A 26,446-nucleotide genomic window follows, 5' to 3' on the forward strand; every position below is an offset into this window, starting at 1 on the left:
TCCTTGGCTCCAATCCAGCCATGCTGTGAAATGTATCAAAGTATCTGCTCACTGTGAGCAACTGGTTTATTAGTTATGGGCCCTGGCATGGTCAACACAGCTGGGAGCTTTTGTAGGTACCCATGTTTTGTAGTGTCTGTGGTTTTCTCTAGGCTCTCAGTCTGCACGGGTGTCAGAGTACACCAGGATGACTTGGCACTGTCTTTTAAGCTCTGGATGCTCAGAGCACTTCTAAGCTGGGCTGCACCTCCAGGGAAAAGATGACTGTACCCGATTCTCACTGCTGTTTCCCCCCCCCCGAGCTGTCTAGTCACCAACTCTTCTGGAAACAGTCTCTTATCATTAATGATACAAGGGACTTTCTTTCTCTCAGAAGTTAAGCGCTGATAAGGATGATTGGAAAACTTCTTTATGCACCTGAATCCCCCTCCTCCCTTTTCCCCCCCCAAACCCTGGTGTACGTATAGACAAGCTATAGATTATAACTTTTCTTTGGATGGAAGCCCTCGATAATATTTTTTTCTTTCCATCAATGTTGATGAAAGTGTCATGAAGACACCCCCTGCAGGGCAGAGGGGAGGTGTTCACATTTCTAGTGGGTACTCCAGATGTTTGTGTAATGTGCCTAAGCTTGCAGTGGAATACAAAATATTTGTGAAAGGCCCCCAGGTCTATCCACGGATAAATTATTTGTCTAGGTTTTCTGAAAAAAGCAGGAGAAGGAGCCTAACTGACAAGCCCTAATTAGCCCTGTGCTCTAACAACTCTTTCCCAGGAAAATGGGGAAGACTTGGGGGAGGTTGTTAATCAAACCACTTCTAAATCAGAATCTTAAAACTATAGTGTTGACTTTTCAGTTGTGCTTACTGGAAAAGCAAATGCTGAAAAAGATTTGAGAAATTCCTGCTCTTAAATAGTGGCAATTCTATTATTCCAACCAGGATTTGATACAAACTCAGATCTTTGGTCTATAGCAGTTTCTGTACAGAAATGCACATCAGTTTTTCTCTTTTTTTCACCACAAATAACTTTTGTTTCACTTAAAGCATTTTCGTCACATAGCTCAGACATTTTGAATAGATACTTTGGGTAAGACTTGAGAGGGTTGCTCTGTCATCTTTTAATTGAATTTTAGGTTATATAGAAGAGGGAGAGAAACTTCAAAATAAAGCTGCCTGCAGTTTTCAGAAGTGTGTAAGAAAGTGTGCAGGCTTTAACCTCTGAATAAACTACTACTTGCAAAAGTAGGTTTAAAGCTAACAAATGTCCAACAAGTTCTGCTTAATTATCCTATTAACTTAACACTGACCAGTTTTTGTACCTTGAGACATCAGATACATGTAGAAAAAAAATGTTCTTAAGTTTTCACATGTGGTCTTCGTGGCAGCTCCTGTTCCCTGACATATATGGTAGTCCTGCATAAATGGGAAACACAGATTTTTGGAAACTGCAATATCTGACGTACATGTATTGAGAGGTCCTTCACTATATGCATTACCATGATCTTCAAAGGTTTTGAAAGTATATAATGAAAGGGGAGAGGTGGAGGGGGCTGGGCTGCTTGAAGTACAAAATCATTATAATCGTTCTTATGTTATTATTATTAGATTTATTCATGTGTCTCCCCTGGAACAGTGTTCCAGTTGTATGCATTGGAAATTAGCTGAAATAAATATGTATTCCACATCTATTGGTGGCAAGCACCAGGAGTGAAATGGGCTGAATCAAGAACACTGGAAGAGTTTCATTGTGGAAAGGGGACAGCCAAGTTAGTTGCCCAAAACAGCAACATGTGGCTGTTGGCATCAGACTAAGTTGAGGGGCAACTGGGGTCACAGCAACTATCAATGTTGCTGCATCTCACTTGGTCAGAAGTGTGGCTAGGTCTTGAGTTCCAGGAATAGGAGAACTTCATGTCATAGGACAAGGCTGTAGTTGGACACATGTACATAATTCTTCTGTCTTTGTGAACTGCATTTTCTCCCTATTAAAGAATTGCATTTTTGTTGTCTGCTAGCCTTAGAAGTTTTAAGCGTTGTGTGTTTTGTTAGGCTGTGAATATTGGCTTATGGTATTCTATTGCCTTCTGGTTCTGCCACCCAAAACTCCAAAGGTGAATGCTGCTTTCCTTGAGGGGAAGACTACATACAGAGGGCACTCTGCTTGATGTCGAGGGGATATTGCCATAAGCATAAGCGGCTGTGATGCGAGCTGTGGTTGCTAGTGCAGCTAGGAGCAAGCATGATCTCTTCACTTCCCTGCCCTGTTCGGCCTTCCAGTGGTGTTTTCATCCCAGCCAGTCCCTGTGGATGGACTGCTTCTGCTAAAGGGCCTTGGTCTGACAGGTGTGCGGTTGTGGTGAGAAGCAGGCAGGCACTGCAGAGGTGTGTAAGAGGTGTTACCATGCAGGAGCAGGTGGATGATGAGTGAAGAAATGCAGCTGGTGCCCTGGCAGGCATCCTTGGAAGTGCTGCATGAATGGGTGCAATAGGCGCGTGGAGTGGGAGAATAAAGTGATGCTACATTGTCAGTGCTGGGGAAGAAAGCTGAAAATCCCTGGTACAGCCCACTGTTGTCTTGACTTTGAGCTGGCAGCACTGTCATTGTGTCTTTGTAACATATGCACAGCTTAAATCCAAAGAAAATTTGTCCTGCCCTAAAAAAAATTTATTCTGTCAGGGCTTCATGAAAAATCATTTTAATTGATGGTTTGGACATAATCTAAGCCTGGAGTGTCAGCGTGAGTTTTCTATTAATATTGGTTCATGGATGAAAGAATGTGTGGCAAATACCCAGCATAATTATGCATGTTTCTAATGTTTCAGCTTGTGTAATACTGCCCACCTTCCCAGAGAGGTCAAGTTACTGTTTCAGGCACTGCAGTTCAATGACAAACCGGTGTGCTAGAGAGAAACCGTGGACTAACAGCTCTGTAAGTTTAGTCTTTTTTTTTTTCTTTTTTTTTCTTTCTTTCTTTTTCATTAAGTAAGTGAAATCTGGTCTAGTTTGTGTCACTGAGCAGGTTTCGGTGTTACAGTCCAATGGACTACTTAAATGTGGCTTTAAGTAATGATTTATTTTTGAATGTCAGAAGTATTATTACAGAGTGTTTGTGTGTGTGTATGAAATCTTTCTACTGGTATCATTTTCTGGTGGACAGACTGTTTGGAAACTGCTGCAGTAACCCAGATAGTCCTGCACAATCAAAGTCTGCTGGGCAGAAGCTGTGGTGGGATGATGGTTAAGTCGCCGATTTTTCAATTGCGGTGAACCCTAGTACCCACAAGCATGCTGACACTTCACACTGATATGATAAAGCAGTGTTGCAAAGCTTGCACCGGCTTTTTCATCTGCTTTTCCCCTCTGTCCTCTCCCTCCCCTGCCTTCTGCTGGCTGTGCTTGCAAAGGAGTGCCTGCAACTTCTCAGGCGGAATCGTTTAAGCTTGCTTTGAGCTGTGACCTTCACATTTTATGTATTGTGTGGGTAGGGGGGATTTTTGCAATTTTGTATTATTCATTTGGCTGTTTGAGGGAAACGTGTTGAAAAGAACACAGTTCACATGTTTGTTTTCCCCTAGTCTAGTTTGAAAGATTAGATTGTTAGGTTACAACCTTAAAGTCCGTGAACTGGAGCCTGAAAATCTAGTGTTTAGTGTCTCTCTGTGTGTGTGCATGTTTTCTGTATGCACACATATAGAGAGAGACAGAATACTATTGCTGTAATGGCAGTCTCCCTGTATATTTTTTGGCAGAAGGGACAGAATATTGCCATTTGTGCATGCCTTCTTTTGTGGAGTTTCTAATCTGTGCTGCTGCTGAATATGCTAGCCATGGTAACACTTTCAACAGAGAAGAACATCCTGACCACCATCACGTCTCACACTTGTCCTCCCATTGCTGGTCTTTCTTGCTTATGCTAGGACCAGCTACTGTCCTACTGTTTCTGAGGGGCACAGACAAATGTCTTGGAGTGATAGGGCTTGAAAGGTAATTGAGGAAAGCTTTCTCTTAAGAGCTAGTGGTGTGACTCTGGAGAATAATCTGTCCTTTCCATTGGAGGCCACATGCTTGTTTGCTTAGCCTTCCTTGTCACTGAATGCCTGGAAATGCTCATTTTTGTCTACCACCCCTTGTCCAAAATGAATCATTGTGTCTAGGACATGGGGTGCTCTTGAAGGTGTAAGGTAGTAGAGTGGTTATTCAGAATATCTTTATTTGTAGCTTTTCTTGTTCAGGTCATTGACTCGGAACGTCCGATGAGACAGCTCTCATATTTCCTTTCTTTTTTTTCCCTTTTGCACAGGGGAGACAGCATTGCCGTGGCAGTGCTCCTCAGTGATATATGACTGTTTACACTTTTGAGGATCCCTCTCATTGTAACCTGCTGTAGCAAGGAGCATACCACTTAATCGCACTGTGTAGCCTGGGGTCATAAATTCATTGGGTTTTCAAAGCTTTAAGCTGAAAATATGACAGAGGCTTATCTTCATCTTGGTTCAATATCAGAAATTTCTCAGAGCTGTTACACGAGTGTGTGATGGGCATTGAGGGTCATTCCCAAACAGTGCTAAAGGCTGGTCTACTGTAGCCCTTCCAAAAATCACATCCCTTAGAAATATAAGATCTGGAATATCACTAAGAAGATGGTGGCAAGATGAGTTTGAAAATCCCAAAGGCAGCTAGGCAACACACAGATGGGAAGTCCAAGCTTTCCTATGAGGAAAGGAAAACAGCATGAAGAAACAGCAATGTTTTTAGAGGTTTGCTTTTGTCACTTGAAATCTAGCAATTAAGAATTTTTGAGGTCCATCAAGGTTACTGGTTTCTGAGCTGCTGTTTCTGGAGATAATGGTGATCATCTCTGTATCTTTAACTTAATGTTGAAGGTTAAGATTCCTTAGTGAAGCATCTTCTGCCTCTTAAAAGCTGGCAGGCCCCTTTCCCTCCCTTCTTCTGCTCTTGCAGCTCAGATAGGACCAGAAGAATAAGCAGGTGGCATCAGGAGCAGCCTGTGTCCCACAGGCAGGTGAGAGGTCATCTGACCTAGGAATCAGGCAAGCAAGATAGTGCTTTATGGTCCCTTTCAGCTTCATTCTCCACCTTCCGGTTCCTTTTCATTGCAAGACAAATGAATGACCTTCATGCCCTTTCCTAATCTCTGCCGTTCTTAAGGAGGCAAACACAGATTTATCATGTGTTGTTGCTTGTCAGAGGCGTTTCACAATATGGTAGTGTGAACAAGCAAAGGATATAACTGCGTAAGGGATGTAGTACAGGTTATAACTGGTGTATTGAGAAGAGTTAAGTGAAGATGCTCTGTAGCTGAGGGTCTCCCCAGTTTTCCTTTTCTTGAACCACTTTTAGGTAACTTCACATCATTGCTTCAGTTGTGACATCACCTTCTTGCTCCATTCCTTGCCTAATAACAAGTATCTCAACTAAACTGGCCTGGCAAAGCCCATCTTGCCTTAGAGCCCTAGGAAATACATTATGGTTTTAAATCTGGGCTGGGTTTTAGTAGCTTGGTCGTGTAGACAGGAACAAAGGGTTAGATCCGCCTGCAGGAGGGGACACGTGAAAAAGGGGAAAAAAATGCCTGGAAACAAATCTTGGGTATGATAGTGACTTTACCACCTCTTACTCTCTGGACATGAAGTCCCTATGTATGGGCGATGAAGTACATGCACAGTGATTTCTGTGCAGACGGAATAAAAGAAAGCACTGGATTAGCTCTAGCACTGTCAGTGAAACTTCATCTATGGCAGCAGCCTTAGTTGTTAGTGTGGATATTTGTGCTGTTTGTTCAGAAGTTTGCCCCTTTCTAGTTAAAGGTCAGATTGCTCTGCCAGCTGAAGACCTCCATTGCAGTGGTGATTGTGTTATGGCACTGTTTGTCCTACCAAGCAAAGATTTCTGTTCAGAAAGCCTGTGGTGGACTCCATAGTTTGTATAGGGAAGGTACTGGAGGAGGGAGTGGGAGGTGTATCTGGCCTCTGAGGGTACAGTGAATGGTAAGTCAGTCTCACCTGACTTGACAGCTAAAGGTGTCAAGACTCAGCACATCTGTTTGTGTGGCTTGCTGGGTTGTACTGTTTTGTCGCAATTGACTTTTGTTTTTTGAGACTGAAGCATTTACCTAGATTGTTACTTTTATTATGTACATTTCACTCTCAGCCTTTGGGTCAAAAAAAAATGTATTGAAGGACAAAGCCCTTTATTAGTCAGTCTCAAACTTATATGTGCACCAGATGCCTGTGAAAGTCCTACTGTGTCTGAAAGTGATTGAGTGGCAAATGTGTCTTTTATGACACCTCTCAGTTTTTCATGAGCTGATGCACTTAGGGTCTGAGAACTGCTGCTTTAGCACCTACTTAACAAATGCAATTTAATTGCTCATAAATGAATGGTTATACTTTTTACAGTGGTATTTATATTCATCTGTGCTGGACCTGGCAGACTTACCTGAGTACTTGTCCACTCTGAGAGCATGAAAGGCTCAAAGGCAGGTTTTGACACTGCTTACTCGATGTGGTTTCTCCCTGCCTCAGTGCAGCGCACTTCATACTAGGCAAACAGTTGTGCCTGTGCTTTTGCAGCAAGGAATGGCCTACTTGTTGAAACCAGTCACTGGTTTCTGACCCCTTAGTGCAAACCCTGGACCAAGGTGAAGCTGCCCTTTCTTGCACCACAACCTCTGCCTGTGCTAACAGACCGAAACGTGAGAAGCTGGCCTTGCCCACCAAGTGCTAGCTGAGCTCTGGTGTAGCCCGTTCACCAGCGATGTGAGTCCCCTTGCTAAAGTGACCCGTGCATAAATGCATGTGCTTTGCAGAAGGTCTGTGTTTCTTGAGAGAGGCCGTATGAACAGCATTGTCTTGGAAATGCCTGATTCTTAGATGTGGACTGGTTGGGAGGAGGAAGAGGGGACTGGACAGGGGCTGTTCAGACTCTGAAATTGTTCTGCTTGGCAGTAAAACACTTTTCCCTGGCTTTGGCTTGTTTGAGCCACAGTGAATGACCCTACTGTGTCTTTCCATCCTGTGCTGTGGGGCAGGCTACGAGGCTATGTTCTGCTGCAGGTTGTACTGTATGTCACATGTTCCCATTCCCTCTTGCTCTCCAGCAGCTCAAAAAAACAGTTCCTGTTGGGACAAATGCTTCAAGCTACTGCTGAATACATTATTCCTTATGGCATGTATGTTAACAAGTCACAAGAAGCTCAAAGTCCATTTGCAGTACGTGAAGAGCTGGTCTCTGTGTGCATCAGGTACAGCAGATAAGGTGTTCTGGCTTTAGCCCAGGACTTGCTTTATCACCAGAATGTTGAAAGGCAAGTTGCTTTGGCAACAATTTAACTTTTTCTAATGTGCTAACAACCACACCATTATCTGCTGTTTAGAACCACTAACTTGCAAACATTTACACTAGCCTACAGGGACTCTTCTTGCTCTATTTTGAGACCAGCTGAGAAACTAAAATGTGGGGTGAATTGCTGCAGGTGATTAGTGAACTAATCACCATTATTACACATAGTTCCTCTGAGATGCTGTCCTGAACCTTCCCTGATGGAGAGGAATCTGTCCATACATACACCCTCCCTATGTTCCTCCTCCTAGGAGCCTATGATCCTCAGTCATACCAGCCAGTTATTTTACTTTTCTTTAGGAATAAGTGCGGTGTACAGCTCTGTATTGTCTGCTGTAGGCCACAGACTTAAAGAAAAAGGAGCTGTAGGACAGCTTCTGAGTGGAAACACCCTTCCCTGGGGGATTCATCTTTGCTGGAAGATGCTGCTTTCATCTGAAAGAGACTGCTTGGGGAGGGGGGCAGTGACCAAGCGGCATGATACTTCGGGATGGGGAGACTGCCGAGGCAGCAGAGTAGTCATGTTACTGTGGCATCCTGCCCAGATTAATTAGTGTCTCGGCAGGGTTAATTAGCATGGTGGTTTGTGACATGCAGACAGTCCCTTAGTTGTTTCCTTTAGCAACTATCAGAATTTATGCCGGTGAAGTATACCAAGATTGCATATCACTTTTGACTACTTGAAGGTTTTCTGGCAAAAAAAAATAGGACTTATTCAGCAGGAAGTAGTCTTTATCACTGGAAACATTGCCTTCAAATTAAAATTTATTTTAAAATAATGACTCCTTCCCAGCAGGAATGTAACTACCCTTCTGTGCTGTGTGGGGCATCTTTGACTTTGAAGTGTTTGACGCAGTATCTAAGGCGTATCTCAGTAAGTTATCCAGGCATGTCCTTGCAGTTGAGGGGGCTGGTGCTTTTTTCAGGCCAATATAAATTCCTCTTCAGATAAGTGAATCTGGCTGCTGCAGGGAGGTGCATGTGTTGGAGGAGTGAGTGGGTGGAATTGTTGAAGAATATTAAAATGGAAATCGAGAGAAGATGGAATACCTGTTACCCACCTGTGGAGAGCTTGTCAAACTAGAGTATGCTGTGAAGTACATAAACTTTCCATGAAAAACTGTTGAAAACATGTCTTCGGGAATTTAAGAAATATCTGTTGCATAGCAGGCTTTGTTTAAATGTAAAATGTTATCAAGGTCAAAGCTTCCTGTAAAAATGAATTTATCAGCAAATGTGCTCCCTTTGTATATGCAGTATCTGCTTAACTGTTTTACCATGTTTGTTTTCATTTCTGCTTTTATTTGCTTCTACTTAGCACTCAGTTACACTAATTACAGAGTCAGTTTTCTGCCTGGGAATGAATTTAGGTTGCCATTTGTGAGGCAGATTAGAAGAACTCTTTTTTTTATATGAGATAGGTAAATCCTTTTTATACGGATTCAAGTTTTGCTTAGTGTTACCATATATTTTTTGCATCCCCATTGTATCAGAATGTTTTCTAATGTTTGGTGTTTTTATTAATACCTGTTAGGTGTGGTTTGTTCTCTCCTTAAGGGGAAAAAAAAGGGTGTGCAACGTAATGGTTTTTTGTTTTGGTTGGTCTTGGATGTGTAGGAGTCAGATGACTTTGTACGCATGTATGCTGTGATTTGTTTGGGGTAAAAAGCAGTGCTGAAGCATTCTTTCCATCTGGCATGGAAAACAGTAAGGTATGTGATAAATCTTAGCTCCCAAAGGATTTCTGACTTCAGTCCTTTTTGACAGAAAGGAGCAACTCCCACAAAGCTGTCACTAGTAATCTTGGAGCTGAAGCCGTGCCCTATTTCTGGCCTTTGGTGTTGCACAGTTACTGTGCTTTCAAACTGATCTGGATCAGGTGTGGGCATAAACACTTTTAGCTGAATTACACAGAGTACCTGCTACAGAGTTTATGCTAGCTGTGGGACAATACAAAAGGTGAAATATGCTGGAGCAAAATTAATGCGTAAGAAATATCTGAATGATCTGGACACCATGCCATGGGGACATGGCGTGCTGGGTATGGTAGTGTGAAGCTGAAAGTCAGGGTATTTTGTCCCCTTGAACTGTGACCTAGGATATGTAACTATTGGCTGAACATCTTGCAGATGAAGGCTGAAGTCTTGAAATACTCTGAACAGAAAAATGCTGTAATGCTTTATACAGGAGTGCAGACCACAAGCTTGTGCAGAAATACAGTGATTGTAGTACTTCCTATTATCTTTGAATATATAGCTCCAAGGATATAACTTGTTTTCTATTATCTCAAGTTTCCTAATGCATTACAGATTTTAATATTATGTAAATGGAGATACTTGTTATCATCTTGGAATGAACTACCATCGACATGTAAGAAAAGCATTTTTAGGGTATCATGAATAGCTAATGTGCAGTGTAAACAAGTTCATATTTTACATAAATAGCTGAAAGTACAGCTAAAGGTCTTGGAAGTGTGAGACAGAGCAGGGAAGAAATTGTCTCCCATTTCCTTGGGGTAACTAAAGAGCACTGATTTTTTTTTTTTTTAAAGCTCACCTAAGCCTGGGGCTTTTGGATTTCTGGGTTTGTAACAGATGTTGCATTTATGGTTTATCTTTCCCGAGTCTAAGGTCTCCCACTAAATCCCCTCTCCCTTCTTCCCACTGACAGACTCTTGCAGTTTCCCTTCAAATGCTACTTGTTACTTTAGTTTATGAAGATACTAAACCAGACTCTTAAGGTTTAGTTGATTTGTAAGCAGTATAGGATTAGAAAAAAAAAAGTACGTAGGCACATTGGTCTGTGACATGCTTTCAGTGCTAATTTTATTAATTTATAATAAAAACTCTTTAATTCTTACTTTGTATGATTCCTTTGTACTCCACTAAGCCCACATCTGTAGTTTTGCAAACTAGGACAGTGGCTGACTTTAGGGAAGTACTCGGTTAAAACCTGGATGATAAGAAGTGTCTTTTCCCTGCAAATAATCTTCAAAACCCTCTTGACTAACCACATGAGAAATAGATAAATTGTTCTGCTGTCCCATCCCTCTACAGTTGTCAAATGTTGCAGCAGGGTAATCATGCAGCTATTAAAGGTCAGCACAGCCTCAGGGTGCAGCTGGCTTGGGCTGTACCTGTAAGGTGTTGTGAGGCGGTACGTCTTGGTGCAAGGAACGGTGTCTATGTCTGGGAAGTTCACTCCTTTGGGGGATTAAATGTGCCAAGTGAGCTGGAACCGAAAAGAGAAATGTCTAAACCCTAGTGATAGAACATCTTTGCTGAATTGCTGTGAAGGGAAAGAGCTGTCTTACGTGCTGTAGTGGCGCAGGCAGGAACTTGGCTGCAGCTGGAGTGCCTTAACTCAGGAAGGGTTGAGTATGTATGAGTCCTTGCAAGATGAGAATTTTTTAAAAAGCCTGCTCAGAGAAACGCGGCAGACAAAGCAGCCTGTAGATGTCTCTCCTTTTACTGGGCTCCATAAAGTACCTCCATGTATGTAGTGCTACCACTTAACTCACATGAGCTTCTGCTGCATTTCCCAGTTTAAAACTATACCAGGTTACCTTTCCTTAAACACTTCCTGGTGTGTTTCTGTAACTGGCATGGCTGGTGTATCCTGACGTGCCTGGAGCTTTGTTCCTGTGCATTCACATGGACAGTTGTTTGAACAAGGAGGATTTAAATTGGGAAGGCAGTGCAGGGTGATGTAGCTATTGCAAGATATATGCTTTCTTTCCAGGGTGCTGTAACCAAAATACTGTTTGTGCATTTCACCTTGGAAGCAAAAAATGACTTAGCCTTTCTTATTTATGATTGTTGGGAGCTTCATTATTGTTTAGCAGCATGGCTCTATCAGGCATCAGTCATTTTAAGCATGTGATATATTGCCCAACATGTGCAGTGACTAATTGGTGCTTTTCATTTCTCTTCTTGTAGGCTGACTCTCAGGTTCCTGAATGTGCTGTCAAATGCTGAAGCACTGAGCTAGCTGAATCCTCTGCGTTATATCTGATCTTTAAAAAGACCTAAAGTAAAGCAGAGGACTAGCGGTTCTGTTACAGTGTTTTAAGGTAAGATGTGACTCCTTTTGCTGGGGGCGGAGGGAAGAGGACAGACGTGGCCCCGCTGGCTGCCCCAGCCCCACCTCCTGCTCTGTGACAACCTGTGGCGGTTACCCCAGCCAGCGGCGCAGCCGCTCGCTCGCTCCCCCTGGTGGGGTTGGGGAGAGCATCAGAAGGGTAAAAGGGAGAAAAACTGTCGGTTGACACAAAGACAGCTTCATAGCTAGAGCAAAAGCCGTGCACACCAGCAAAGCAACACAAGGAATTCATTCACCACTTCCCACCGGCAGGCAGGTGCTCAGCCATCCCCAGGAAAGTCGGGCTCCTTCACGTGTTACTTGGGTTACTTGGTTACTTGGGAAGACAGATGCCATCACTGTGAGTGTCCCCCTCTTCCTTCTCCACTCAGCTTTATATGCTGAGTGTGACATTCTGTTACGGCACATCCCTTTGGCCAGCTGGGGTCAGCTGTCCCAGCTGTGCCCCCTCCCAGCTCCTCGTGCACCCCCAGACCACTTGCTGGTGGGTGGGAGGCAGAAGAGCCCTTGGCTCTGTGTCGGCCCTGCTCAGCAGTAGGGAAAACCTCCCCCTGTTTATCAACACTGTTTCCAGCACAAATCCAAAATGTAGCCCCATACCAGCTACTATGAAGAAAATTAACCCTATCCCAGCCAAAAGTGGCACAAAACCATACTGACAGTCTTAGAGTGGACCCAACTATCATAATTTTCTAGTTACGAGTAAATTCATTTACATCAGTAAGGTAGAAATCGATGCAATGAAGAAATTACTTGGTTTCTTTTCCCAAATCACCATTCTACACTCTTAAGTGCTTGTATACCTTTCCATTAGAATGTCTTAGTCCTTCACCTATATATTAATAAACTTTTAGTAGTAAAAAGATGTAGCCTTCAGCCCCTATGGGATGTCAGGGTGAGACAAATTCTTCAACAGGAAAAATATGGGTAAGAAGCTAAACACAACTGTAGCTATAAAAGTGACCGTTCTGCTTAGACTGGAGCTGCTGCTGCCATCTTTCATTCATTAATTACCCATATTTTCTACCTGTCTTTTGGATTCATAGCTGGATTGTCCATTGCACTGTAGTGCTGCTGCTGCTTTTTCTCAGCAGCACAGTGGACCCACCACAGACTAGACCAACAGAGAATATGTTTGTGCAATGCCCAGCACACAGCACAGTTTTCTCTCATCACAGAATTGTTTTGGTGACCCCGGACTGGGTGTAAGCATGCCAGCAGGACAGGACTATATAGGAATGTTGCTGTGCACAGATACAAATCAGGTTAAGATTAACACCAAAGGGAGGTCTTGAAATGATAGTAAATTCAGATGGGTAATCCCTGTGTAAAAGCTCCACCACTGACTCCTGGATTCCCTCAGGTAGCAACTGCTGTGTGAAGTGGCAGCTGACTCCTATTTTTATTTACTTTTGGTGATTGACTGTCCGCCTTACATGCGCTGCAATGTGCTGCGGGTTCAGTTGAGATAAGACACACCTAAAACTGAACTCATCTCTTGAAGAGCTAAGGTTTAGCCTCTTGGCCTTTCCAACTATTTAGGATGGCTCACTGCAAATTAATTCTTGTCTCACGCTGCTTTTGCTGGTTTAATCAGAGTGAAACCGAGCAGTGGGGGTCAGCTTGTTTGGCTTTTGAGTGTAGAGTAAGTCTAGTGCTTACAGGTGTGGTCTTGAATTGCTGACAGCTGTGGGGACAGGTAGGGGGCTACTGAATCTGTCCAAAAGGTATAGGGGCACCAGCTGTTTTTCCAAACTGTGAAACTTGGTAACTGTGGAAGAGCAGATCTCCTGTCTGTCTTCATTACTCTCTGAACTTAACATTTAAATGGGGCACGGGCACATGTGTGCATGCATGCACCCAGACTCTGCTGACTCTCCTTTTGGCTCTGGTGCCAAACTCAGTTTGGAGAGGGGGCAGAGGGTGCTGCACGCACCTGTGGCACGCTGCCCTGGCCAGGAAGCCTGCCCGCACTTCAGTGTAGACCTCACACCAGCATGTTTCAGATCAGCCCTGGGCTCCTGCTTGTGGAGTGGTGACTGTCCGCAGGCAGGATGAAAAAAATAGATTCTCTTGGTTTGTGTTTTAATCTTAATAAATTCAGAGAGTTGAGTTGTTGCATGTATCTGTATTTTTTTTTTCCTTTTTGCTGTTTCTCTACATGTAAGGCACAAGACTAACTCATCTCTCCTCCTGCTAAATGTACTTTTACTTTTTCAAAGGAGGTGCTTTGTCCACTAGGAACTGTGGCTCAGCATGCTAATAAAACTCACTTTATGCCTTTAAAATGTTTATTCAAAGTGGCCTGGCTGGCTTACAGTAGCTGTGTGGGTGGACTGTCCTTGAATTTTGTAGACTTAATTTAGTACTACACAATACCCAGTGATGGAAAACAGCTATAAATTGTCTGTGCGCAGCCATGCATTACTGATAAAGAGTAGAATAAGCCCTACAATTTCTTTATTTGATGCTGTTAATGCAACAGCTGGCTGATTTGTTAAGACTTTTTTTTTTCCCCCTATTGGCAGTAAAATATTTCTTCATTTTGAACTCTGAATTTTCTCCTGAATTTTGATTTGTGTGGAGGTGAGCACTTGCTTTTTCTCCAGTGCTACTAAATCTAATGGCAGTGTTTCCACAGAGTAGAAACAAGCTTCATTTCTGGGAGAGCTAAGCAAACAGTAAGTTTGACTGTATGCAGAAGACAGGACTTTTTTAATTGTCACAAATACTTAGAAATGGAAAATGGAACATTTAGAAAAAACAATCCTTTAATATACATGATTTGGCACATGCTTAGAGAAGATGCTTTACAGTGAGTTAGGCATGCTTTGTAATTTCAGTGTTCCTTCAAAGTTTATGAAAAAATCTCAATAGTCTTAAATCTGTCATGTGTTTTTTTTTTTTTCCCCGTTGACACTTACGGTGAGTAGAGTCTATAATATAGACAATATAATTTGCATATAAAACTGTGCTGTCAACTAAACAGTTCTTTCCTTGTAGTTGAACAAAGTTACAATGAGCTGCTCAAAACACTGGAAATAAATAAATAAACCTCCAGATTTGCCAGCAAAACTATTAAAGGCTTGTTCTTCCCAACAAATGTCCAACACTGGAAGTTTTTTAAGTTGTAATTGCTGTAATGGTAGCTTCCCACAGGCTGTTATTCTAATATGGTAGAAGGAATATACAATTTGTGGTAAGCAAATGGTGTACTTGAGCATGGAACTGTTTATTTCCCTCCTATGTGTGTGCATACATATCCTTTGGTAGAAGTGTTCTAGGCCTTTTTTCCCTTTGTAAAAGCGTTAGGATAGTGGAAAATTATAAGTATAGTTGATCTTCATGAGCTATACTGATGTTCATAATGGTTTCCTCTGTTCCATGGAGAATTACTGTGTGTTAGCTTAGCTTTCCATATATTTACAGCCTTTCAAGGTAAGAAGTCATTAAGTAATGAAGTAATTAAACTGGTTGTGTAGTTTCAATCAGGAGGCAGGAAAAACTAATGGGGAAGGGGCTAACATGATTGATAGAGGCTTGCTGGAGATTTACATTGAGAATAACTCATTCTCCAAAGTTTTTAATTTTCTGATAAAAATTGTGGGGTAAATCAAATATGGTGGCTATGAATGATTAAAATGTGAAAATTATGAATTCTTACTGACTTTGTAAATCTCTAACTTCTTCACTGCTATTACAAAGTCATTTATCTTAAAGGCGTCTTGGGGCTGTGAGGATTTAAATGAAAGCTTTAACATCTTGAAGAAGACTATTTTGATGTTCAAGATCATGAATTTTGTAGCTTGCTCAATGCATAGAAAGCTGTTGTGGAAGGGGAACAGGAGGTTTCCCATGAAACTGAGATAATTCACTTGACTGATCAAAGTGGCCAATTTTCCAGTAGTTTAAATGTTTATGCAGTTCAGACATAATACGGGCAACTAAAAATTCTCTGCTGGTTGAAGAAGGTGCCTTTGATTTGATCTTACAGAAAATGCAAACAATTGGGCATTGATATGCCTGCGGTCTTGTTTTTGGAGCAAGTGCGCGGCTGTGTGTGTTTTCATGCAGAAGGACAGACTTCAGCAGTATTACTACAATTCTGGCTTTGTTACAGCCTTCTGTTCATACTGTTTTGGAATATGAGTGTGAGGGTTTTTTTTCTGGAACAAGTGTATTTCAGTAGTGAAATACAATTTTGAAAATTCCTTGTTCCTAGTGTTTAAAAGAGCATCTTTCACTGTCATTGTTAGTGGCTGCTGTGATGAGTAACTGTATGATACAGGAACATCACAAAGTACAGTGGGATGGATTTTCCTCTGCATCTGCACACTCTCCACAGGCAGTTCATGGATGAAGTTACTCTGACCTCTTAATTTACACCCCTGGAAGTTAATCGGAACTAGTCTGACAAACACAGAAGTTTTAATGCAATTTGATGTATCTTAATTTTGTCATACTAACAAAATATGCTTTAGTCTAGAAAGGTCAAGTGACTTTCAGAAAGTTGCCTAGCTTAAAAAATTACTGTGCAAGTGTTGATTGCTACCATCCCAAATTATTTACCCTTGGGAAAGCAATTGTGGAGGAGGTCTTTAGAGTGGGATGGATGAGGTGGTAAGAGGTCAGCTTCGCATGACTGATCTCTGCAGGCCATACTCAAAACACAGGGACAGCTACAGCAAAATCTTTCATATCCCTTATAAGTATGGCTTTAAAATATGAGGAAAAGAAATGGAACAAAATTATCCCGTACAGTCAGTGCAGGTGTTGCAGGAATAGCATGATGTAAAAGGACCTGAAAGTAGTTGATTAAAAAAAAAATAATAATTTTTCCCAAGGGAAAACATGGGGAGACATTTCCTAGCAGTCAGTATAAATGCAAAGTGGTAGGGGAGCACTGAGGCTTGGCTTGTGAACAAAAGTTACTTAACAACCTTCCATTACTTTTAAGGTGGTATTTCCAGTTCCTTTTCAACTGTGTCAAAATATGATAATTTTTTTCTTGCAGTATAGGAATTAAGGTATGTGTGTGGGGGACATCCTTCGATTATTTTTGAAAGGTACTGCCCAAAATAGTCTCTTTTTTTGGAAGTAGGGTAGGAGGACAATACATGCGTGATTGCATCCATCCCTATCCAGGTGTAATGCCAAGTTCTTTGTCTCTGTCAAGTTGCAGCATGCCCTGTTGTAAGGGAAAGAAAACTGTTCTCTCTGTTGTCCCTTTTCTTAGTACAAAAAGATGGGTAAACTTGTTTGGGTGGGACAGACTTCAGCAGCCTCTTCCAGGTTTGATCAGTGCTGCAAAACCTGTCTTGGTAATAACACAGGTGCCTTGTGCTCTGATTACCTCACTGCTGAAATCTGCGGCCTCTTGCCACACAGCCACGCAAAGCTTTGGGTGGGATTAGCGCTTATTGCTACGTAGCTGAACATAGTTCAGCCTGTCTGCAGTACCATCACCAGTTCTGCCAGCTAGGTTGCAGGACACACTCAGCCTGTGCATCACAGGGACATCATCATGGACAAAATGTTTTTTCCTCTTTTTGTTGTGCTCTACTGATTTGTAAGAGATGGGGAGGATAATGAGTTACACACTTTATTTTTGATGAAGTAATTTTAGCAAATTACCATGATAACAATGCTGTTATCTGCTCTGAGGGGTTGTTCTGTCCACAGTGGCAGAAACAGATTCTTGGTGAGATCTAATGGATTCACTAGATAGCTAGCTCAAACTAACTTTCAGCTGTAAAAGTAATGAATTTTCTGCAAAACTTGCTTTAAGTAGAGCTATGTCCTTGCCTAATGTCTGTAGCCATGATAACTAATCATGTCTTGTCCTTCTAGAGGCCTCTATTGATTATCTTTCTACAAAGAAGTTGGTGAGTCCTTTCTTTTTTGCAGAGTTCAGATCGCTTTTTAACCCTTCTTCTCCCAACAACCATTTTGGCTGACAACACTCCTACAGTTTCCATGAAATGTGGTGTGCCAAGGCATGTTGTGGCTGCCATGTATAGCACATATAGCCTTAGGATGCTTTTCTGTTCTCCTCCTCTTCCCCCTTTCCTCCTCTCTTCCATGCCGCTTTTAATGAGGTGCTCAGGGATGGCTGCACAGATTTTTCCAGCATGCATCAATGCAAACATGGCTAAGCTGTACGTAGTATAAACAAACAGGGTTAGGAATGGCAGAAAAATTGCTGGGTCGGTAAAAACTGAGCTATGTTGTTTGGGAAAGGGATTGCACCTCCGACTAATTACAAATAATTGGATAAGCAGTTGTGTTGCCTCCCTGCAAGCTTTAAGTACTGAAACATGATCTGTTTTTTAGTGCTAAAGTTTGCTTTGAAATGGAAAATGGAGTAAGGTTTAGATCCAGCATGATCCTAAGCTGTTGAAGGTTCCTTACCCTTTCTCCTCTACTTTAAACCACGATATTTCAGTGCTGCTGGAATACTGTGCTATAAAAATGCAGAATTTTGTTTCTATTGTTTTGTTTGTATTGTTTTATTTATTTTGTGCTAGACAAATTGTATCCCTGAACGCTTTCTATAGTATGCCTATAGGAAAGGCAATGCTGACAGGTACGGTTAAAAAATACAGAATAGGCTGGAGAACTCCATCTTAAGGGCACGGCATGAGTGATCGGGCTTGAAGTGTCTTATACTCAAAGAATTTAACTCCCCAATAGTTTTGAGATAAGTACAACTTCCAAGGAGTTACCACCCTGAGATGGAGCCTTTGGAGTGAAATCAAGTTTTGTTCCAGGTTTCTCTGCTTTCTTTGCTTTGGCCTCAAGTGTTTTGACATCTTTTGCTGCCTTGCTTCCACATAGTGGAAACTGATGAGGGATCGCAGCTGCCTCAGTAGATAACATCATTGCCGATATATCTCTTCTCAGATAAAGAAGGATGCAAGGGAAAGTTGCGTGGTGTTGCTTCCCAAAGGTCGGTGTGAAGGTACAGATGATAACAATGTCACAAGCAAGCGTGTAAGACAGATCTAGGCAACAGGTATTTAGGAGTTGTTATAGCTGAATGTAGCTATCAGTCCTTGGGGTGTGAAAGGAAAAATTGACAATGTACTGTGGTCTAAAGAAGGTGAGAGAGGAAAAAGTCACCTTCTGCTGGCTCACTCTGCAGCCTCGAGCACCTCTTCTTTATTGGGTTTGCCCCTCAGAAGAAGAGTGTCTGCTTAACTCATGCTACCCCAGCATTAACCTGCCTGCCCAGCATTTTTTTAAACTTGTAAACTAATTTAAATCTTCATTTTGTAAAGATTTGTGCATGTGCTTTAGATGGGCAGTTGTTTTTTAATTTTGAGATTGCTGATACATTGAGCAATAGAAGCTCTCCAGCCCAGACTTTAAAAGGAATATTGTAAGCATTATTTTAGCTGTAAAGTGCTTCAGAGGTTGACTTGCATGCCTCTTGTGTAGGTGATTAAGGGTTGCCTAATATAGTACTACAAAATCTTCTATTCTTGGGTAGGGCACTTCTGAGAAGGCTCTCCGAGTGATGGGACAGATAATTCATGAAAGTCAGATGTGAGCTGACGACAGCAGTTGTTAACCAGAGGGCTCTGCACCCCGAACCTTCCTGTCCAAATGCATGCACCCTTCACATTGGATGTGGTCCTGCCTGTACATTCATTACTCCTAAGGCAACGTAAGAGTCTGTAAAAAGAGAAGACAGGTGTGAAGAAAGAATGTGTAGGTGGTAACAGGACTTCAGAGAAGAGAGCAAGCTACAATACTGTTCCACTTGTGAAAACACTTTTTGATAGTGTTTAAGGCTTGTGAAGGTATATGGACCATAGTGGAAAACCAGTCTTCTGGGAAGCTTGGGGATAGTTTTCTCTTTTTTTCCTTACAGGACCTGAAATAGATTGAACGCGCTGAATATCTCAGCAGCAAGTAGCTTGTAAAGAGACTGAGAATAAAGAGATTAAGGATCTGAAAGTTAAAAAAATATGTAGCATTTTAATTCAAATAAACATGAAATAGGTCATAGTCCATTAATCTCCCATTCTAGCAATTATTTTTTTGGAAAAAAAAAAAAGTCAGAAGTAGTTCTCAGTGGTGCAGTATCACTCTGTGCCTAGTGGGTAACTTCCCCATTTCCCCCTACATTTCTGGTAATGGTTAATTTAATGGAGTTTTCCCCTGCCCCTTACTCTGTGGAATAATTCTCAGACAAAGCAGGAGAACAGATTTATTTTTTGCTGAGAAGGTATACAGTTCACCATACATTTGGAAAAAAGAAAAAGTATAGTGAAACAGAAATTACCTTGTCTTTAGTGTGAGTTACTAGCAGTGAGGAAAGTATGTCTTCAGACAGGGTACAGCTGTCTCTGATCAGGCCAGGGAGGAACTGGAAAAAAAAGTGTTTAAAGTTATGAAAACTCTTCAGTTTGTCACTGGTTGGTAAATCCCAAATGTAAGTTATGAGTTTCTTTGTAGTCATGATGTGGTTAAAAATAGTTTAGGGTAAGGAATGTGTTGATATTCAGTTAATTTGTATAGCCTACAGCTGTTTTTCTCTTTGTAAACCTCTTAAAAAAAAAATGGTCATACTAGAGAAAGCATAACTTTGGAAAAGCAAAAAACTTCACTGAGGACACCAGAACTTTGCAGTAAATTTTATTTGTTGTTTTGTTGCAGATGGCTCCTGCATTCTCACGAGAGAATTTAGGTTTAAAAAGGAAAGGGGGGGAGAGTAAAAGATTTTTCTGCATTCCATAACTTTTCCCTGTTTTCTCTGTGTTTTCTATAATGTCTTCCTTGTATTTTCTCCACTGGGTGATTTGGAAAGGCCTTCTGATTCACTAATTGTATTTTATCACACTGATGTTGCTGAAGCATATTTTGCCAGTGTTCCCTGTAGAGCAGTGAGAAGTGGTGGCCATGAAGTGGATTAACAAACAGGTTAAAGGAGCTGTCATGCAGAGCTGTATTAGTACCCCGTAGCTCTTAGTACGCTGTATCACAGAACAGGTGCAGGGAAGCAACAGATGCAGATTTCAAGCAATCACATCACCTGGTATTAGCATTTAGTAGAATTTTTCCTGCGTTGGTCCGTGTGGCGTTGTCCCCCCATATCTTGGTGCTGAGTGTTTACTGAGCGCCTTTAGTCATCTGCGCTGCACAGACAGGGGAGCACTGGTCTGGGGGGTCAGCCTTGGTTATGAGCTTTACAGTGGGTAGGGGGGTGAGCGACCTTGGGTGGCAGTACCTTAGCAGATGGCCAGTGTTCACGATTCTTGTAAGGCAGTTTCATGTTCTTGAACTTACTAGTAAGGCCTGACAATTGTATATCCTGCCTTACTGACAACCCCCTAGTTACAGAGATTCTAAAACATATATCTTTCTTTAGCACTGGATTTGAAAACTAGAATGGCCATGTTTTTTTCCCTGTAAATATTTAGCATATGTTTAGGGTTGTGGTTTTAGACAGAGTAGGTATTTCTGGTCCGGAGTACAGGATTTTGGCACAGGAAACACGTGTTTTTATTGCACTGTGGGTTTGGAAGGTGCAGGCTGGGGGTGCGGGGTGCTCATGGGAAAAGGGACGTAGAAGCAAAAATTCTTCTTGGGGGGGTGGGAAGAGAAAGCAGGCATGTATGAGAATTCTGTATACAGCAGGCTGTTCTTCAGCAGGTGGTTCTTCAGCTGGAGAAATTTCCTAGTCTGGGTCAAGGCTGAACAGTTGTGCCCTGGAGAGGTGAGAAGGGCAGGAGAAATGCATGGTTTGGAAAGCCACAATTCAGTGAAAGCACTAATTCAGTGTGCTGCTCAGCAGAAAACTAACCTGACAAAAGAAAGATTTCTACTGTATTAATGAAATCAATCAATCGAGTAAGACTCAGTGGGAGAACCTGGGTAAGGAACAGAACTACATGGCAATGGTAATTTATCTTAATTGTTTTCTGTTTTGACATTTGCTGTTTTGTTCTTCACACTGAGGAATTCGGGGAAATGCTGCATGCTGGGTTTCAGTTGTGCAGTTGCAAAAGTCAGTTTAATTCTTAGGCAATGGAGAGTGAATTGTAAAATTACTCAGTTCCATTTTAGGAGGCAGTAGTTGTTCATGCTTCAGTCCGTAAACAGTCTCTTAGTGAGAAGACCTTCAGGCGTGTCCAAGATTATGGGGTCATTCTTTTGTTCATTTGTTGTAACCAATACAAGTTGTTTTCATTTGACTACTGTTAATCTTGGGCCCTTGTGACCTTCTTCTGTCCTATGTCATCAGGAAAAGTTAGGATCTCTGTAGAGGTTTTTTTAGAACCATTTTAGAACCATTTCTGTCTGTGATGCTAATAGCTATTAATATGCCCTAAGTCTGAGTGCTTTACCTCTTCTCTTGGGAAACAAGAGACTATGTTGTTCTTGACTCTTAACACTGTGCATATAAAAATGTGCATGTTCAGGAAGAAGATCAACTTTTTGCCGGTAAACTATTGGTATGCTTTTTCCTCTTAATCTGTGTGAGTCTATTCTTGTACAGTGGTAAACTGTTGTGGAACTCAGGAGGTTCTGAGGTCACAGTTCCCAAAGTCACGAACCCTGTGACAGCTGTATGGGACCAGACGCTTATCCTATGTCTGCTGTATGAAGAAGACAAGATGATTTGGAGGCGAAGATTTGGGGCGCATGTAGCAGGCAGCCTCCATTGGGTGGCTCTTGGTTATGGTATATACATTTTGGAATACATGCAGGCTCACTTTCAGAGGCTTTAGCTGTGTTTGTGTCCTGTCATGCAGTCCGAACAGATCAAGAGGCCGTAAATTCAGACTTTCTCAAAAGCTGGCAGCTTTTGGTATCCTGAACAGCTCTGCAAATACTGCCCTATCTGCTTGCTTCTGTTGTTTGTAATGTGTTCTCTGTTGCAGGCTCTACAAGTGAGATAAGATGATTGGGGATTGCCTTACTGTCTGTTAAAAGACACTGGAGAATTATTATGCAGTTTCATTATGAAAAATGGCCTTTTCATAAGAAACTGAAAAAATAACAAAAGCACTAATGTGGGTTATGACTCCTAAGTGGAGGGAGGTTGCTGCAAAATTCAAGCTGTTCTTGTTTGCTCTTTACTTTAAAATTTGGTACAGAAATGAAGGCTGTTCAAAGCAGCAGGTGATATTCATGCCTTTGTGCAGACATGCTAGAGCAACCATTGAGCGGACTAATCTGTCCCGTTCTGTTCCTTGGGCAGTTAATCCTGGAGAATTATTACAATTCAAATACGTGATAATTACCGCATGCACAGTTATATGCTTTGTCCATGATAGTTAGGTAGACTTTGCTTTGCATGGAGGACAGCATCTAAAACACTGCTGAAACTGCCTTCCACAACACTGCCACAGGTGCTGCTCTGAAGATTTGTGGAGAGGGGAATAAGATAAAGGATGTGTGTAATGATGGTCCCCTGCTTCCTGAGGCTGCAGCAATATGGCACAGCCACAGGCTTTATTCCTGCACATCACAGATGATCTCTGCAGATTGGGTATCTGTGGTAGCCCAAGGAGAAGCCTTGGAAGCACTGACTTGCCTTGACCGTGCTTTGCAAGCAGGACAAACAAACTTTTTTTGGGGACAGTGGAGGGAGGAAGGGCACAAGTTTCCTGTTGGTTCCTTGCTGTCATCTTGGGAGCAGGCACAAGGAAGTGTGGGTAGAAGATCTGGCTGGTGAAGAAAGGCACGTTGTTTGTGCCTCTTGGATTTGATTTTGATTAAACCCTCCCCAGAGAGTGCAGCTTCATGACTTCCCTGTGTACCAGCACACCAGCGTGTCTGCATGTGAGCTGGGTCCATGGGACTAAACAGGAATAAAACTATCACTACAGGGGAAAACCCCAATGTTTTCTAGCTGCTCATCTGCCTGATCAGCTTACAGTGAGGCATCCGGGGAGCGGCTGGATCGGGGCAGAGTGGTGGGGCTGGGAAGACCTCTCCTTGCAGCAGCTGGTGGTGAGACCGGCTGAGGTGTGTCGCAGGACTCATGGTTAGAGGACTGCTGCTGGCCATCTGCAAGGGGACTCCTTGCAGTCTCCTCTATTTCCCTGCTTTGTCCCGGGGGTGGGGATGGCAACTGACATGGTTGTGCACAGGCCACACTTCTTGAAGGAAGGCTCAGAGGAACGAAGGGGGTTTTTTTCCTGTTCAGACATTTGTATCAAATGCCCTTGGGAAGGGAAGGAGGGCTGCTGGCTTGTGTTTCTCTTAAGGGAGGAGATACGTTTTTTAGAGAAACTGAGATCCTGAGAACCGTGTGTATTGGTGATAAAGCAGAGACAAACTGCAAGAACAGTGTTATGTATTGTGGGTTTCAGTGCCTTACCAAGAGATAGTATGCCAATAAACTTAACTGGTGTTGTTAGTCAGCAAACATACAAATTGTCTAACAGATCCGGTATACATGATTGCTCATGTGTCTTCTGTGGCGGTACATACACAAGCACGTTCTATGTAGCACTGCCAAAATAGCTTAATTTCTGAAAGGCAGTGTGTGTGCTCTGTCCGTACTTGATACTCTCCACATGGGATGTATGGAAATAAAATAAGAGTTTGCTGTACAGCTTCAGTCACTGCAGCTTAGTAATTGATAACTGTTCCACTGGTGGGATGTTCTTTTGTTAGGAGAATTTGGTGTTAATCCCAACAGTATTAGACTCCATGCTTGAGAGTGTTTTCATAAAACTTTGCATTTGGTGACAAGCTTGTAACATATACTGTATGAAGGAAACAGAAGACCTTAGGCACACAGTGATCATGGGAAAATTTGTCTACACTGTCTAAACAGGAAGAACAATTTTGGTGACGCCTGGGTGAGTTGAAACTCATAGTTTCTTCTGTGTTTACTGCATACTTTGTCCTTAATAAAGAGAATATCTTGGCAGTGCTGTTTCAGATTTTAGTTTATAGCAATGACAGATATCAGAAAAATCTCCTTGTACCTAATTTTTATATTAGGCTTTGCATATATTTGTGTGTCCAAGTTTTGAATAATAAGAAGGTTAAAAGTTGCATCCAAGCACTGTCGCTGTGTGTGTGTATATCAGCTTCTTGATGAATTCTGTCGGTCTGTCTCCCGGTATTTATGCATAAAAGCACAACTTCTAAAATAGTCACAAGTTTTGACACTTGGCTGTAAGGTTACCGAAGCATGGTTCGCTTCATGTGTTCACACAAGTGTTAAAAGCGGTGATATGTAGTGGGGTGGTGTCCAGGGCTTCCAAGTCATCCATATCAACCCTGCCAAAAGTCATCTTGCTAGGTGGAAGAGGGGAGCGGGTGGACTTTGGCATTCATTTATGGATCACTGAGGCTTACAGCATGGAACTAGAAGGAAGTCAGAGCTATGCTGTGGTACTTGCCCTCACCCCAGGAGCACCCAAGGGGGCTGGATCCCATCCCCAGGATTACACAAAGCCCTCTCTGGCACACTTGCTCTGTAGCAGAGCTGGTGCTGTCATGCTGCTTCAATACCTCTCCTAGTTCCTGGTGCCTTCAGAGCTCTGGACAAAGGCATGCCTTGAACAAGCACAATAGCCATTCACTGGTAGATGCTTTGCATGCTGCATAGCCCCTGAGTCCCCTTGTGTGCTTTCCTGCAGAGCAAATCTGGAAACACAGCAAGAGGAAGTGTGGATTTTATTACTGTGCAGTACTTTCTGTTAAGTACTGTGTCTTTATAAGCGTAGCAGTTAGTGGTCCCTTCACTGGCCACCTGGCCTGCTGTGGCTGCAGTGGGGCATTGGCTATGCCATTGTGCTCAGCAGCATCCTCTTAATGTGGTGTTATACCAGAGGTGTTCCACATACCCTACTTTCTGTCGCCCTAGTGTTTCCCCCACGGCCCAGCTGTGTCTGTTTTTACAGGGTGGAGTGTCCCCAGTCAGGTGGTCTTAAAATGTGCTGGCTGAATGAAAGAAGTACAGCCCCCATGAAAGATACCGTACATGAACTGATTTATTATCTGTCAGATGCTCTGCAGGACTACCAGAGTTTTGACCCATGTGGAAATAGAATTGTTCTTAATCTTGTCTGCATTGGATTGTTCTAAAAAAAAAAAAGGAATTAATATTGCACAGTGCTAAATCTGTACAAATCATTCTGCATTGGCTTCAATATCATATATGAGATAATTGGTCTGAGGATTTGGATGTGACTCATTAATCAGTCTCTTGCTGTCCCCTAGTGCAGAAACCACAAAGGGCAAGCTGGGCAGAAAGGTGAGTAAAGTTGTTTCATAGGTTTATACAGTAATTGCAGTTACCTGGGTTCCAGTATTTGCCCGTGTAATTTGTGACAAGAACACAACTGATACTGGGGTGCAAATCTCACACTGTGCCTTAGGGTCTGCTGCCTGGTGCCCCTCTGCCTGCAGACTGGAACAGCAGGCAGCTGAGCCTCTGGAGAAACTTCTGTGGGAAATGAGCAGCCCTACGTCCCCAAAGGGCTTGGGACAGGTCTCCAGGGAGGGCTGTGTGTGGCAGCCGCCATCGGTCAGTGGGCAGCAGCACCTCCCTAACCCAGAGGGCGCTTGCTATGGGGCCGCAGGGTTTCAGTGGATGAAAGGTGATGCAATGTAGGAAGTATCCTTTGCTCCTTGGTAAACCTGCGCAAATAGTCTTTTAGAGAGCAATGCCTTTAACATATTTCTTAAATGTTGGAATATTCTGGGCAGAAAACCACTCCAGAGGCTTAGTTTTCCTCCTTCCCTTCCTTTGCCAAAAAACCTGATGGGTGCAGCAGGTAGCTCAACAGAGAACAAGGTGCTGCATGGAGTAATCAAGATATACAACTTAAAGTGGGGAAGAAAAGCCAAGAACACACAAAGCAACCTTCAGAGGTTCCCAGGAGTCTCTGTAACAGTCGGGAGGGTGAGCAGCTGCAGCAGTTTGGCAGCAGGCACCCTCTGTTTTTCTCAAGAGCCAGGCTGCTTTAGGACTAAGCTATCAGGTAGTATCTGTGTAAATCTG

General features: G+C 42.5%; 1 protein-coding gene across 2 annotated transcripts in view; it reads left to right on the forward strand.

Annotated features, from left to right (window-relative positions):
* Positions 1-26,446, forward strand: part of KANK1 (KN motif and ankyrin repeat domains 1) — a 130,171-nt gene that overhangs the window by 21,505 nt on the left and 82,220 nt on the right. Inside the window, exons 1-2 of one of the 2 annotated variants that reach the window (XM_055699138.1) lie at positions 2,847-2,932; positions 11,304-11,437. The gene's annotated coding sequence lies outside the window, so the exon portion shown is untranslated. Of the gene's footprint in view, positions 1-2,846; positions 2,933-11,303; positions 11,438-26,446 lie in introns of those variants that run through there. The other variant, XM_055699139.1, reaches the window with a different exon arrangement.

Source organism: Falco cherrug, chromosome Z, assembly GCF_023634085.1.
Source record: "Falco cherrug isolate bFalChe1 chromosome Z, bFalChe1.pri, whole genome shotgun sequence".
Classification (NCBI taxonomy): Eukaryota; Metazoa; Chordata; class Aves; order Falconiformes; family Falconidae; genus Falco; species Falco cherrug.